The sequence below is a fragment of the Sarcophilus harrisii genome, chromosome 6, assembly GCF_902635505.1.
Source record: "Sarcophilus harrisii chromosome 6, mSarHar1.11, whole genome shotgun sequence".
NCBI classification, from domain to species: Eukaryota; Metazoa; Chordata; class Mammalia; order Dasyuromorphia; family Dasyuridae; genus Sarcophilus; species Sarcophilus harrisii.
In genome coordinates this window covers 4,640,230-4,653,099 of record NC_045431.1, presented here as the reverse complement: position 1 = coordinate 4,653,099, position 12,870 = coordinate 4,640,230, and positions in this window count along the sequence as shown.

The following is a 12,870-nucleotide window of genomic DNA, read 5'->3' as shown; positions in this document are numbered from 1 at the left end:
TGAAGGATATAGTTACAAGAAGGAAAAATGAGATTTGTCATAAAAGACACATCAATGGAGAGGGACTTCCTGAGCAACTTAGACTTTTTAATAGAATTGGATGGTACTTGGAAGCAAGGCCAGGTCACAGAAAGTGGATGTAGGAGTGGAATATATTCTAGTAAAAACAATTAGAAGAATTTTAACATTTGCAATGAGCTGAAGTTGGTGAGAGAAACTAAGACAAAGACAGAAATTATTAGCTTCACTGAAGGAATAAAGGCGGGATAAATCTTTGGTTGAGGTGGTATGTGATTGATGATGATAACTGATGCCAGAAAGAATGTAGCACTGTTTGATTCTTTTTTGTTTCTATTTTCTCCGCAAGGAAGAATGACTTTTGCACTAGAAAAGGCAGAAGAAAAATGACTAAGAGGCAGATGATACCCAGGATAAATAAGAAGATAGGAAAAGAATGTTTAGCTGCCCTGAATATGAAATAGAATCACCTTGTTCAGATGTACAATATCTTTTGGTCTTCAGTGGTTGGCAGCTGTGATTGCTGGGCCACTTAATATCTGGAAGATCATTTTGAAAGACATAGAAAACAAAGAAGATGCCACAAGATTAAAGAAAAACAAATGCTCATTTAAAAAATCAGGAAAACAAAGTCTATAAACTAAAAGTCAGTGATCTTGACTTTTATTCCTGTGAAAATTGTTTAATGAGTCATTAAAGGGATGGTTGGTTATTGAGAAAAGAAAATAAACACATCATGGTTTCAGCAAACACAGTTCATGTCACATTAACCCCATTTCCATTTTTGGCAGTATTACTAAACTACTGGATAATAATTCTATAGCTCCTCTAGATCTTAGAAAATCTTTGAAAAATATTTCATGCTATTATTTTTAAAAAAAGTGAGGCAAAGTATAGAGTGAATAGTAATATAACCAGATAGATTCAAAATCATGTCCAGGCTCAATGAGTACTGTAGTTTGAAAATGATTTAATATTAAATTGACAGAAATCTTCAGTAAAGTTTACAGGGATTTTTGTTTGGCCTTGAACTGTTTACCATTTTTATAACTGATTTGGATAAAGGCAAAAGTAATTGGGCTTGATGACAGATGTTCATTCATGTTACTGGAGAGACTGAGGCTGGTAGTTCTCTTGACTCAGGATTTCTGAGGTATAATAGAGCTAACACTAATCCTGGTTCCATAGTAAGCCCCATACCAGTGTAGTGAACCTTCAAGTGTAGGGGTTTACCCTGAACTACCTGCCTGAAAGGAGAGCAAACTAGCTCAGTTTGAAAACAGGGCAGAACAAAACTTCTGTTATGATTAACAGAAAGGTTGGACCTGTGAATGGCTGGTATATTTCTAGCCTTAATAAAAAAATCTCAAAAATAAAAATAAAATAAAGCCATAAGTGTCAAATGAATTAATATGTACGTGACACAGATGACGTTAGAGACAGGATCAAAAAGATTTTCCTAGGTTTACATAGTGAATTGAATCTAATAAGGTGAAATTCAATAGGGATAAATGTAAAGTCTTACACTAAATAAAACTAGATACGCTAAAAATATAACTTCAGAAACATAAGATAGGGAAAGCATGGTTAAATAGATGTTCTGAAAAAGATCTTGGGGTTTTAGTAGATGGCAAGCTCCATATGAATAATAGTGTGAAGTGGCAGGCCAAAACAATGTCTATTTGACCTTGTATTGCATCAAGGCGCATAATTCCAAGAATATCAAGGTGAAAAACCCACTGCCCTCTGACCTCATAGAATCTTATGAGAAGTACTGTTAGTTTTGAGCACAATAATTTAAGAAACACATGGATAAGCTGGATAATTTTCCAAGGAGATCAGTTGGGATGGTTATGAGTCTTAAATCGATCAAATGAACATAGTTTGAAGAAACTTAGTAGATTTGGCTTAAAGAAAAGATCAGATTTGGTGGGGGGCGGGGAAGATGGGACAAAATGAAAACTCTTTAAATATTTGTAGATCAGTAAATAGAGGAAAGGTTATAATTGCTCCATTTTGCCCCAGAGAACAGAACTTGTTGCTATTGTTGTTCAGTTGTTTAATCATGTCTCATTTTTATTTTTTTATTTTTTTGAACACCAAATAGATAACTTTTATTATACTAAGTTAAAGTTTTTTTTAATTATAATAACTTTTTATTGCCAGAACTCATGCCAGGGTAATTTTTTTTACAACATTATCCCTTGCACTCACTTCTGTTCCGATTTTTCCCTTCCACCCTCCACTCCCTCCCCTAGATGACAAGCAGTCCTATATATGTTGAATATGTCGTAGTATATCCTAGATACAATCTATGTGTGCAGAACCAAACAGTTCTCTTGTTGCACAGGGAGAATTGGATTCAGAAGGTAAAAATAACCCGGGAAGAAAAACCAAAATGCAAACAATTTACATTCATTTCCCAGTGTTCTTTCTCTGGGTGTAGCTGCTTCTGTCCATCATTGATCAATTGAAACTGAATTAGGTCTCTTTGTCAAAGAAATCCACTTCCATCAGATTACATCTTCATACAGTATCGTTGTTGCATGTCTGACTTTTAGTGGACCATACCATGTCAGTACTGTCCATGTGCTGTTCTTGGCAGGTATTCTCCCCCCCACACTTTGAAACCCGTGCCAAATCCAGGTTACATGTCAGATCACATCTAGCTTTTTTCTCAAACACTACTTCTCTATTAGAGTGCTCACTTATTCTTATTAAGGTGCCTTTCATCTCTACTTTACAAGTAGAAATTAATACTTCTTTGTTGGTCATAATCAGGGCCAGAAGAACATTTTCCAGGGTTTATTAATCTGATTTATATGATGAAATTATCATTGTTAGGTCACAAAGAGCTCAGTGTTTTTGCTTTGGATAAGTAAAAAAAAACACTAGCAGATGTCTGAATAATTGTCTTCCCCATTAACAAAATATTATGCCTCTCTGCCAAGTTCATTATCTCTTTCTATAACTCCTCATCTCATTCCTCCTTCTGCCCAGATGGTATATAGTATTCTCCAGTGATAATAATCCTTCTATTTCTCCCTTTGTAATTGTTCACCCAAATACTTTCTCTACTGTTTGCCTCCCTTAAGTTCCTTGATTTCCTCATCTGCTGTAGTAAATTGATTGAGAAGTATTGCATAGTGGATAGAGTACTAACCATGAGGTGAGGGAAACTTAGATTCACATCTTGCCTCTGAGTTATATTGGCTGTAGGATAGGGAACATTAATGCTCCAAACAAGTGTCTTACTTGGATAAGTGGCAGAGAATGTGCTGATCTGCAATGCTTGGGCAAGTTTCCTCATAGGGGCATTTCTCTATACCAATGACATCATTCCCTATCCTATTCTACTTTATTCAGTGGTTCTCAAAGTATGATCTAGAGAATCCTGGGGATCTCTGAAACCCTTTTAGAGGGTCTACAAATTCAGAAATAGTTTTTATTTCCAATATAGTAAATGTCTATAAATATAACCCAGATAAACAAAAACACTTTGGAGAGATCCTCAATCATTTTTAATAGGATAAAGATCCTGAAACAAAAGTTTGAGAACTATTGCTATACATCTTCAAATAGACAAATGTTTGTTATTTACATTAATAACCTACTCACTTTATTCTAACCCCTGCATCTAGAATTGACTGATATATAGTAAATATTTAATAAATGTTTATTTAATTTTATTGAAATTTAAATGTTATTGTCATCCATAGTTACATTTTAATCATGAAATCCATTTTACAAAAAAATCCCAGAGTCACCTCTCAGCTGAAATTTCTTCCTTACCTCAAAGTTTCTAGTTTATCTTCTTTATTATTAGAACTTTCCTGTTTATATAAAGCCACAGTGTTTATGGATGTTTATTTCATTAACTTTAGATATTTCTCCCAGTGAATTGATGGTTCTACCTTTGCTATTCCATTTTTTTTTTTTTGGTTATACCTGCTTCTCTCTGTGGTACTTACAAGACTTAGAAGAGGTGTAGTATGATAGAATCCTGGATTTAGAGGTCATCTTGTATAACCTCCTTATCTTCTAATTGACTTCCTTGCTGAAGATCAAAAAGATAGTAAGATGAAGAACTGAGATTTGAACTTAGTTCCTCTCATTACTCTCTGTGACCCATGGTGGGTGAAGTGGGGAGAGATGGTAGTTTTCTCTCATAATCTTTGTAGTTTAAAAGAAAATCTTGATTAGATTGACAAGACTTTAGGTAAATACTTCATTGATTCTTGTTTGATATACTCTAAATCACAGCCTTCTTAAATTTTAAGCGGTTCTCTATGAATACAAATCCCATTTGGAGATACTGCTGTCTAAGTGAGCTATTAAATCCTCAAATCTGCCTGTTTCTTCTGCAGTCTCTACTTTCAATGAGTAACAGTGATGGAAACACCACCTGTGCCCATAAAATCTTCCATTTTGTGCCCAGTACTTTGAAATAGTTAGCTAGGAATTTATATTCCTTCTGGTGGGATCATTTGTTCTGCCCGTACTTGCAGGAGAAGGTCTTAGTTGTTAAATTGTACCCATTAAATTGTACAACTTTTTTATTAAGGTTCTGTCTTTATATTTTCAATGCAAATACTTAGAACACAGAAAGTTTCCCTATTATTTCTATCAGTTCAACAAATATCCACTCCAATGTTCTTCAGGAACAAATTGTGATCATTAACATGTGCCTTTTCTTCCTGAAACCATGTCTTAATATCCTTTCATCCAGAAACAACTGTGGCTCTATCTCATTATTTCTTGAGGCACGAGAAATTGCTTTCTTCTGGTGTGACCAGTTTCCACTATCTATAAGAAAAGCCTCACATCTGTCACTTGGATGAAAATATTCAAGATTTTTCTCTGCATATCATTCTTCCACTCGGTTCCTTTTTCTTCATTGTCCCGACTTTATGATTTTCTTTTATTATATCAAGAAATATATTGTGGGAAGAGTGGGATGATTTTGAAGTCAATTCATGGCTTTGCTTCTTAAAACCTTTGTAAATTTAGACAAATAATTGATCCTCCTCATCCCTCAGTTTCCCTCTCTGTGAAATGAGAAGCCTATACTATATGATCTTTTAAATACTATTCTTCTCTGAATTGTGTGATTCTCCTTCATCTCTGAGTGACCTTCAAATAATCAATATTAGTGCTACATTAAGATTCTACCTCTTCTGTGATCTGAGATCATTTTATCTGTGATTTAATTTCTTCATCTGTAAAATAAGAACAATCATACTTTTACTATCTACCCCACAGTATCAAATGAGATATTTCTGAAAGTGTATTGTCTAGAAATAGCCATTTATATATAATTTCTGATATGCATGTGTGACTACATATTAAAATATACATACATTCTAATTCAGTCAATAGTGTGTATACTAAATCATACTACTTATTAAAATCAGATTAAACACATCCACATATACATACATATATATATACGTATACATATGTTGTTTGTATGTATATGTATATATCTATCCATACACATATACATGTGTATATATATGTGTGTGTATATATATATATTTGCATATATAGCTTATGAATAATCCTTAGACCTTAGAGATGAAAGAAACAAGAGAATCCATGAAGTCCAACTCCCTCATTTTCTCATTTTACAAATAAGAAAGCTTGAAGAGCCACTCAAACAAATATACATAGCTGAGTTATCAGAGGTCAGATCCAAATCCAGTGGCACTGATCCCAGAGCCTTACACTGACACTCTTACCCTGCCTCACAGGAGCTCCCCAGCAGCACACATGGAAACATACACATATAAGGTGAAGAACAATAAAAATAATAGGGATAAGTAAGATTTATCAGGATATAATTTTATTCCCTCAATGGTGATTCCCTTCCTCATCCCCTGCCCTCACCTGAAGTGATCCAATGACTTCAAACTATTTCCTTTCTGGTTTTAAAGTTTGTTCTCAAGTTCTTCATTCAATTAAGGTACATATGATTGATAATTCTTTAATAGTTACCTTTTTGTTTCATTTTATTTTATTAGTGTCATGGAGCAAAGACTTGAGACCTTAGACACAACACTATTAACTTTTCCTACTTTGTGTGTGTGTATCTCTGTGTGTGTGTGTGTGTGTGTGTGTGTGTGTGTCTGTGTAAGAAAGAGGGGGAGTAAGAAGGAGAAGGTGAAGGAGAGGGAAAGGGGGAGAGAGAAAGTGGGAGAGAAAAATATAGTGACACTCAGAGAGGAAAAAAAAGATACAAACAGATGACTATGAGGAGGGGGGCAAGAAAGGAGAAAAAGACAAAGAAAAATGTGACAGAAAGAAGGGAAAAGAGATGGGAAAGGAAGTGAAAAGGGGGAATAAATGAGAGAGATTCAGATATACTTGTTAAGCATTTCAGATTTCTCCTTTTTTCATCTTTTGTATATTTTAGATAAAGATGTGACATTTGAATATATAGCTATTGCAAGAAAATAAAAAAAAAACAACAGCAGACATTTATTGTTTGAGGATCACCTTTATAATGATAAAATGTGTTTTCACAATATCTTATGCAACTTCCTCATCTCATATAGTAACTACAGCATATTCTTCTAAGAAGATTGTCAATATAGTTTATGATTCCTTAAGCTAAATGACTGTAAGAGATAATTAGAAAAATGTAATGGAATATTCTTAAAGTTAGTTATCTTTTCTAGGATCTTTTCATTCTCCCCAAACTGGCTTAACTTCAAAATTAAAAGTCAGTTTAAAATTTAAAGAGCTTTACTGCTTACGTCGCCAAAATGGGGATTTAACATGCTGTGTTTTGCTTTGCATAGCAATACTCCTGACTTTATTCCAGTGTTGGTAAAGATGAGCTGGCCATATGCAAATGAACATTTCCAGAGTCCTGGAGAGGAGGGAATATTAGATGTGGGAGTAGAAGATCTGGTTATACTCCAAATTTTTATAAGTATCTATGTGATCTTAAGACATGACTTCCTCTCTACTAGCCTCAAAGTAAAGGACTGGACTCTAGAGGGTCCACTATATCTCTGAGCTATGATTCATATGCAAAGTACCAAAATGTGTTTCCACGGATTAGAAAGAGGCTGTCTAAATCTTGCTCTTACTGGAGTTATGATCATATTGCAAGTCATTTTACCCCTCTGATCTTAGATTGATAGTACACTGGGCTTGTTTTCCACCACATTCATGCGAGTGTTTTTGCCAGGAATGCTTGCCTCTCAGAATCAATATTGAATAATTGTTAATGGATTGCAAGAAAATCATTTAAGTATCTTAAATTGATTGTAATCTTTAAAAAGGAAACAAAATCCCTGAGAGGAAAAGTCACTAATTTAAGTTCACATGGTTCTTAAAAAGCCAAAATGATGTATGAATCCAGGAGCTTTTTTCACAATATTGATTTGATTGATTGATTGATTGATTTTGCATAATTGAACTACAATTTCTCTGACTTCTAATAATGAAGACTTGAAAATTGTTTAAACCCAGACTGTAGCTATCAATCAAAATCATTCATTGTGTATTTTGTTTGGGCATAGTATGTTGGGGCATATGAAGAATAATATAAGCACTTCACCTGAACATGTGAATGGATATTTCAGTATCTTTTAGGAGACAAAACATGGCCATGAAAATAGTTCAGTGGTAACAAAAAGAAGATTATGATTAAGGATCACTGACTGACAAAAAGTCAGTGTTCCATGAATTCAGTGAAAGGAGGATCGGTGAGGGCTAGAGCCATTTGGAAATAGCTTCAAGAAGTATGTAAGACCCAAGCTGGGTCTTTTAAAAAGAAAGGGTATGATTTGATTATCTTCAAGGCCCTTCCAAATCTAAATCCCATGAATGATCATAAAATCACCAAATGACCATCCATGCTCTTCCTGTGTATATCAATATGCAAGCTTGTACACAGCACAGCATAAGATAGCCCTTCATTTCTTCCCATATCCAACTGGTTGAGAAAGCCTTCTCTATTTTAAGTTCACATTTGTGGTTCTTTCCTTTCCACAGAATAGACTTTGGATAATCAGATATAGGGAGATATTCCAGAAATTTAAATCATTAGTAAAGTTTTAGAGTAAGAATTATGGGAAACAGCAAGTTTCCCATAGTGAGGCTGAAGTTCATTGGAAGGAGTGCAAAATAAAATTGACAAAGTTATAGATAATAGATTATAGATTTAGTGCTGGATGGGAACTTAGATACATCAAATACAACTTGCTCCCAGGATTTCTTGACTTTACCAAGATCACAGAACTACTAAGTATCCAAGTGTATTCAGGTGTATTCAATTCAAGTTCACTGCCTTATCCACAATGTCTTGTTGCCTTTCAGTGGCACTCTCTCTGGAAACCTGACAGTTTTGTTTAAAACACCTGAAATAGTTTTCTTCTGTTCACACCTTTTCACTTACTCTATCTATCATGGTTGTGGGGAAGGCATCTTCAAAAGACCCAGCTGTTCATATAGATGGTGCTAGCAGGTGTCTATTCCATTGACTCATGGAGCTGGAAGGAATCTGAGGAAAAAGAATTATAGAATTTCAGAGCTGGAAAGTCTCATAACACAGAGCATAGAATGTTAGTGCTGGAGTGAGCCTGAGAAACCATTTGGTATAATTGCCTTATTTTACGGGTAAGAAAAATAAGGGTCAGAGGAAGGAAGTTACTTGTCCAAAGTCTCACAGCTAATTAGTGGCTGGCAGACCTGACTTCCAGGACATGAGGTGTGGGTCATTTGTGACCACCTATAGTGTCTTTTGAAATCATCATGAATTAAAGATGTAGTCAGTTCTTCCATGCCACAGATGAGCAGACTGGAGCCAGCATTACAAGATGCTGCTCATTGATCCCATAATCCTCTATACCTCTAGAGGATTAGTGATTCCTGTACATAATTACTTCTATCCACTGAGCCAGGTTCAAACTTCCTAGGTGATGTGGGAGAATGTGGCTTGGAGGTCAGCTCAAAAGCCTTCTTCCCTCAAATATCTCACTCACTACAAGTCCTGACATTGCCTTCCTCTCCCCTCACCTTGAAAAAAATGCCTTCACTCTGTCTTCTGTTAAAATAAAAACAAACAAAAATGGTATTGAAAGGGGAAAAACCACAAAAGGACATAGTCATCCTTACTATTCATGAGGCAGAATAGAAGATGGAAGGAACATTTGATTAGGAGTCAGGGTCTTTAACTTTGATAGGCAGCCTCCCACATAGCACAACATGAGGTAGCTCTTCATTTGTTCCCACTCCAAACTGGAGGTAGAAAATTTATTAGAGGTATGACATTGACAGAGAGATTTAACCTCTCTGAGTAGCAAAGCTTGGAAAATACAATGAACTTGGGGACCCCTTCGCACCAAGAGGGAGCCAGAAGGGCATTGAATTATTTGAGAAGAAGAAGTGCCTTAAATATAGATAAGAAATGCATTTGGGTGAGAGGAGACAGTAACTGGAAAATAGATTTTGCCTAGTTTAATTTAAAAGAAAAAATGGTATTATGAAAGGCAAGGAACTCAGAACCATACCATATATAGCTATATTAAGGACCTACTTGAAAAAAAATCCACATGGTCTGAAATATTTAGGCATTTTGTATCATGAAATTTTTTTGGATAATTATAACAAATCATAATGGTTAAAAATTATTTTTTCAAAATTTCAAAAATGCAACTTTTTCTTAATTAGCAGTAATGCAGAAACATTCCAAAAAACTAGTCAGAGAAACCTTTTTAATCCAAGACCCTAAAATTATAGGGTTAGGCCTTGGCACGGGTAGGTTTTGATGCTCTCAAGTGGAAACATGCAAGACAGACTCAACTGTTCCAACTTCTTAAACTGTGGGCTGCAACCCCATATGGGGCCTTAAAACTAAGTGTTTGCACCATGAAATTATGATTTTTTATCAATAAATGTTTGACTTATATATATGCATATATATATATATATATATATATATATATATATATATAAAATTTATTGGGTGAAAAGGGGGTCACAAGTGGGAAAAGCTTAAGAAGACTTTCTCTCTAGATAACTATTAAAAGAATTGTCAGGAAGTATTTTAATTTCTTATTTTACATTGGATTAAATGTACTTTCTTAGAACGAATTATAGCAAAAGAGTCTTTCCATAGCACAGGAAATTTGAGAGATTAGTCCTTCTTTCTTTAAGAGCACACTCAGAATCAGGTAGGCAACTTTTAGCCTGTGGCCATGTGTTGGAGAAATCAGGGTTGAAAGACAGGAAAAAAAAGATGTCCTAAGATATACATGATCACCTTTCAAACATCACAAATTTTTCAAGTGGAAGAAGAATGACTATCCTTTGCAAGTTTCAAGGGAGCAGAACTATGATTATTTGGGAGAGTTATAGGAAAGCAGATTTTGGCTCAATAGTAAAGCCTGAGCTTGTGATTTCACTGACATAGGAAATTTCCAAGAGGAGAAAAATCTTCTATTAATGTATGTCAGCACCTTTTCTATAATCTAGAGTCTTAGAGACTTACCTGGACTAGAGGACTGAGAGATTGGAAGACTTTGCCAGCAAATATAGCCTTAGGATGTGTCAAAAATAGGACAGCTAAAACTACAAACACTTTCCGGACAACCAGAGCTATGTAGAATATGAAGGGATTGCCATAATTAATGGTAAATTTCTTGGAGTCAAAAATATTACATGTTTAAGCGCTCCTTTCATAATCACCTGACTAGGATCCTGCAGAGGGGATGGGATGGATGGAGGTGCTTTCACTTCCTTCTCATTCTATCTATTCTATTATTTTGATGAAAACATTTATTCTCTGTCACCTCTGTTTTCAGTTTTAGTGATTCCTTCTACATTTGAGTTTACTATTGTTAGTCTACATACCCACAGCTGACATACAAAAGCAAAGTGTGCCAACTTCTAAGAATACCATGGGACCATTTGAAGCCGGAGGAACAACTGTGCACCTGAGCCTGTGGAAGCATGAAGCCGCCAGCAATTCTCTAGGCCAGTTGAAGAGCATTAGGAAGCAGCCTCGGGAATTCTGTTGGTTGGAGAGTGAAGACAGATTAGCCTGGGAAAGGGAGAGAAGGAGGAAAGAGAAGAAGGGAGGAATGAAGAGAGGAAGAAAGGAAAGGGGTATAAGTGGAGAGAAAGAAGAAAGGGAAAAAGGAAGGAAGGGGAAAAAGAAGAAAGGGAGAGAGAAAAGAAGGAAGAAAGGAAAAAGGAGAGATGGAAAATGGAAGGAAAGAAGCAAAGAAGGAAATCAAGGAGAGAGGGAGGCTGAGATGCATGTTTACATACTCCACATGGCAAATATGTGTGCATTTATGTGTATGTATTTCAGAAACATAGAGCCTTCCCATGGGACATATTCTGTGATAGTCTATAAATGAAATGCCATCAGTGGCCAAAACATACACACAGATGTGACAGAGGTTAAATGTAGCAAATAGATCCAAGGATCATCCGTATAGAAATGATAATTGAATCTCTGAGGGTTTTTAAGATTACCAACTGAAGAAGGAGAGAATGAAAAAAGAAGTCCCAAAACAGAGCCGTGGGGGCACCTCCACATTTAGAAGATGTGCAATCTAGATGAAGGGAGAACGTAGGAGACTGAAATTGCTGATGGTTTGGAGGGGAGGACAAGGTAAAGTCCTATTTGGTTACCAAAGTCAATTTCCTTTGTAGAAACAAAGGTAGATAAAAACTATGAAAGAAATAGGATCTGGTAATTGTAGCAGACTGAAAACTCTATTTGAGTAAGCCTTGTGAAACATATACACACATACATAGATGATATAAATGCACCTGCATACACACAGACACACAAACACATATTTCTTAGAGTCCCAGATTGGGAAAAGTATTTTTAAACTGAATATGACAATAGGATGATGAAAAGCCTGAGGCAGATATTTATCATATGAGACTGGACATGTTTAAATAAAGAAGAAAAGTTTGGGAGTGGGGAAAAATATCTGAAGGACTGTTATGTGGAGAAGAGATTAGACATATTCTCTTTTGCCCCAAAGGGAAGAACAAAGAAAACATGTAGCAATTACAGAGGTCAATTTAGAAAACAAAACAAAAACCCTTAAAATTTTTTTTAACATTTTGAAATGTCCCTGTGGCGACTTTGTTCTTTGTGAAGGCTTCAGGCACAGCCTAGTTGGGTATATTGCACAGAGTGTGAATGTCTTTTTGTTCCTTTTATTTATGCATAGGTTGCATTAAATGGCCTCTGAATTCTCCTCAAATCCTGCAGTTCTGTAGAACTGTCTGACTACCAAAGCTCATTCTCTCTCTATTTATCTCTTGCTTCTACTCTCTCCCTAAAGACTATGTCTCATTTAAAAGAAATGCCAGTAATATGATTGATTGTCACACTAAATCCATTAAGCTCATTTAGAAAACTTCATATCTTATAAAGGGGTAAAAAAGTCCAGATATTTCCTTGAACTTTAAAACACTAACATTTAATCTTTTCTGCCCTTTCTCATTCTATCGGCTGGGCTAAGGGAAAACCAATTAATTGGGAATATCCTGGTCAGCCCTCCATCACATTTATTAAATATATCAATATCTAAATTATTACAAAATACATTTTAAGAGGGTTCTGTCTTCTCCAAAATATAAATACCTAGCTATTTATTTCTCTGCATATCTTACAAGTTTATGATAATTCTCCCAGCAAGTGAGTTTCTTGGAAAATTCCATGCTAGGAGGATCATTCTATCAAATGACAAAGATTTATGAAGGAACTAACTTATATGACAAGTACTGTGCTAGGTAGTAGGGATACACACACACACACACTCACACACATACACACACACACATACCCCTTTGTGTATGTATTTGTGT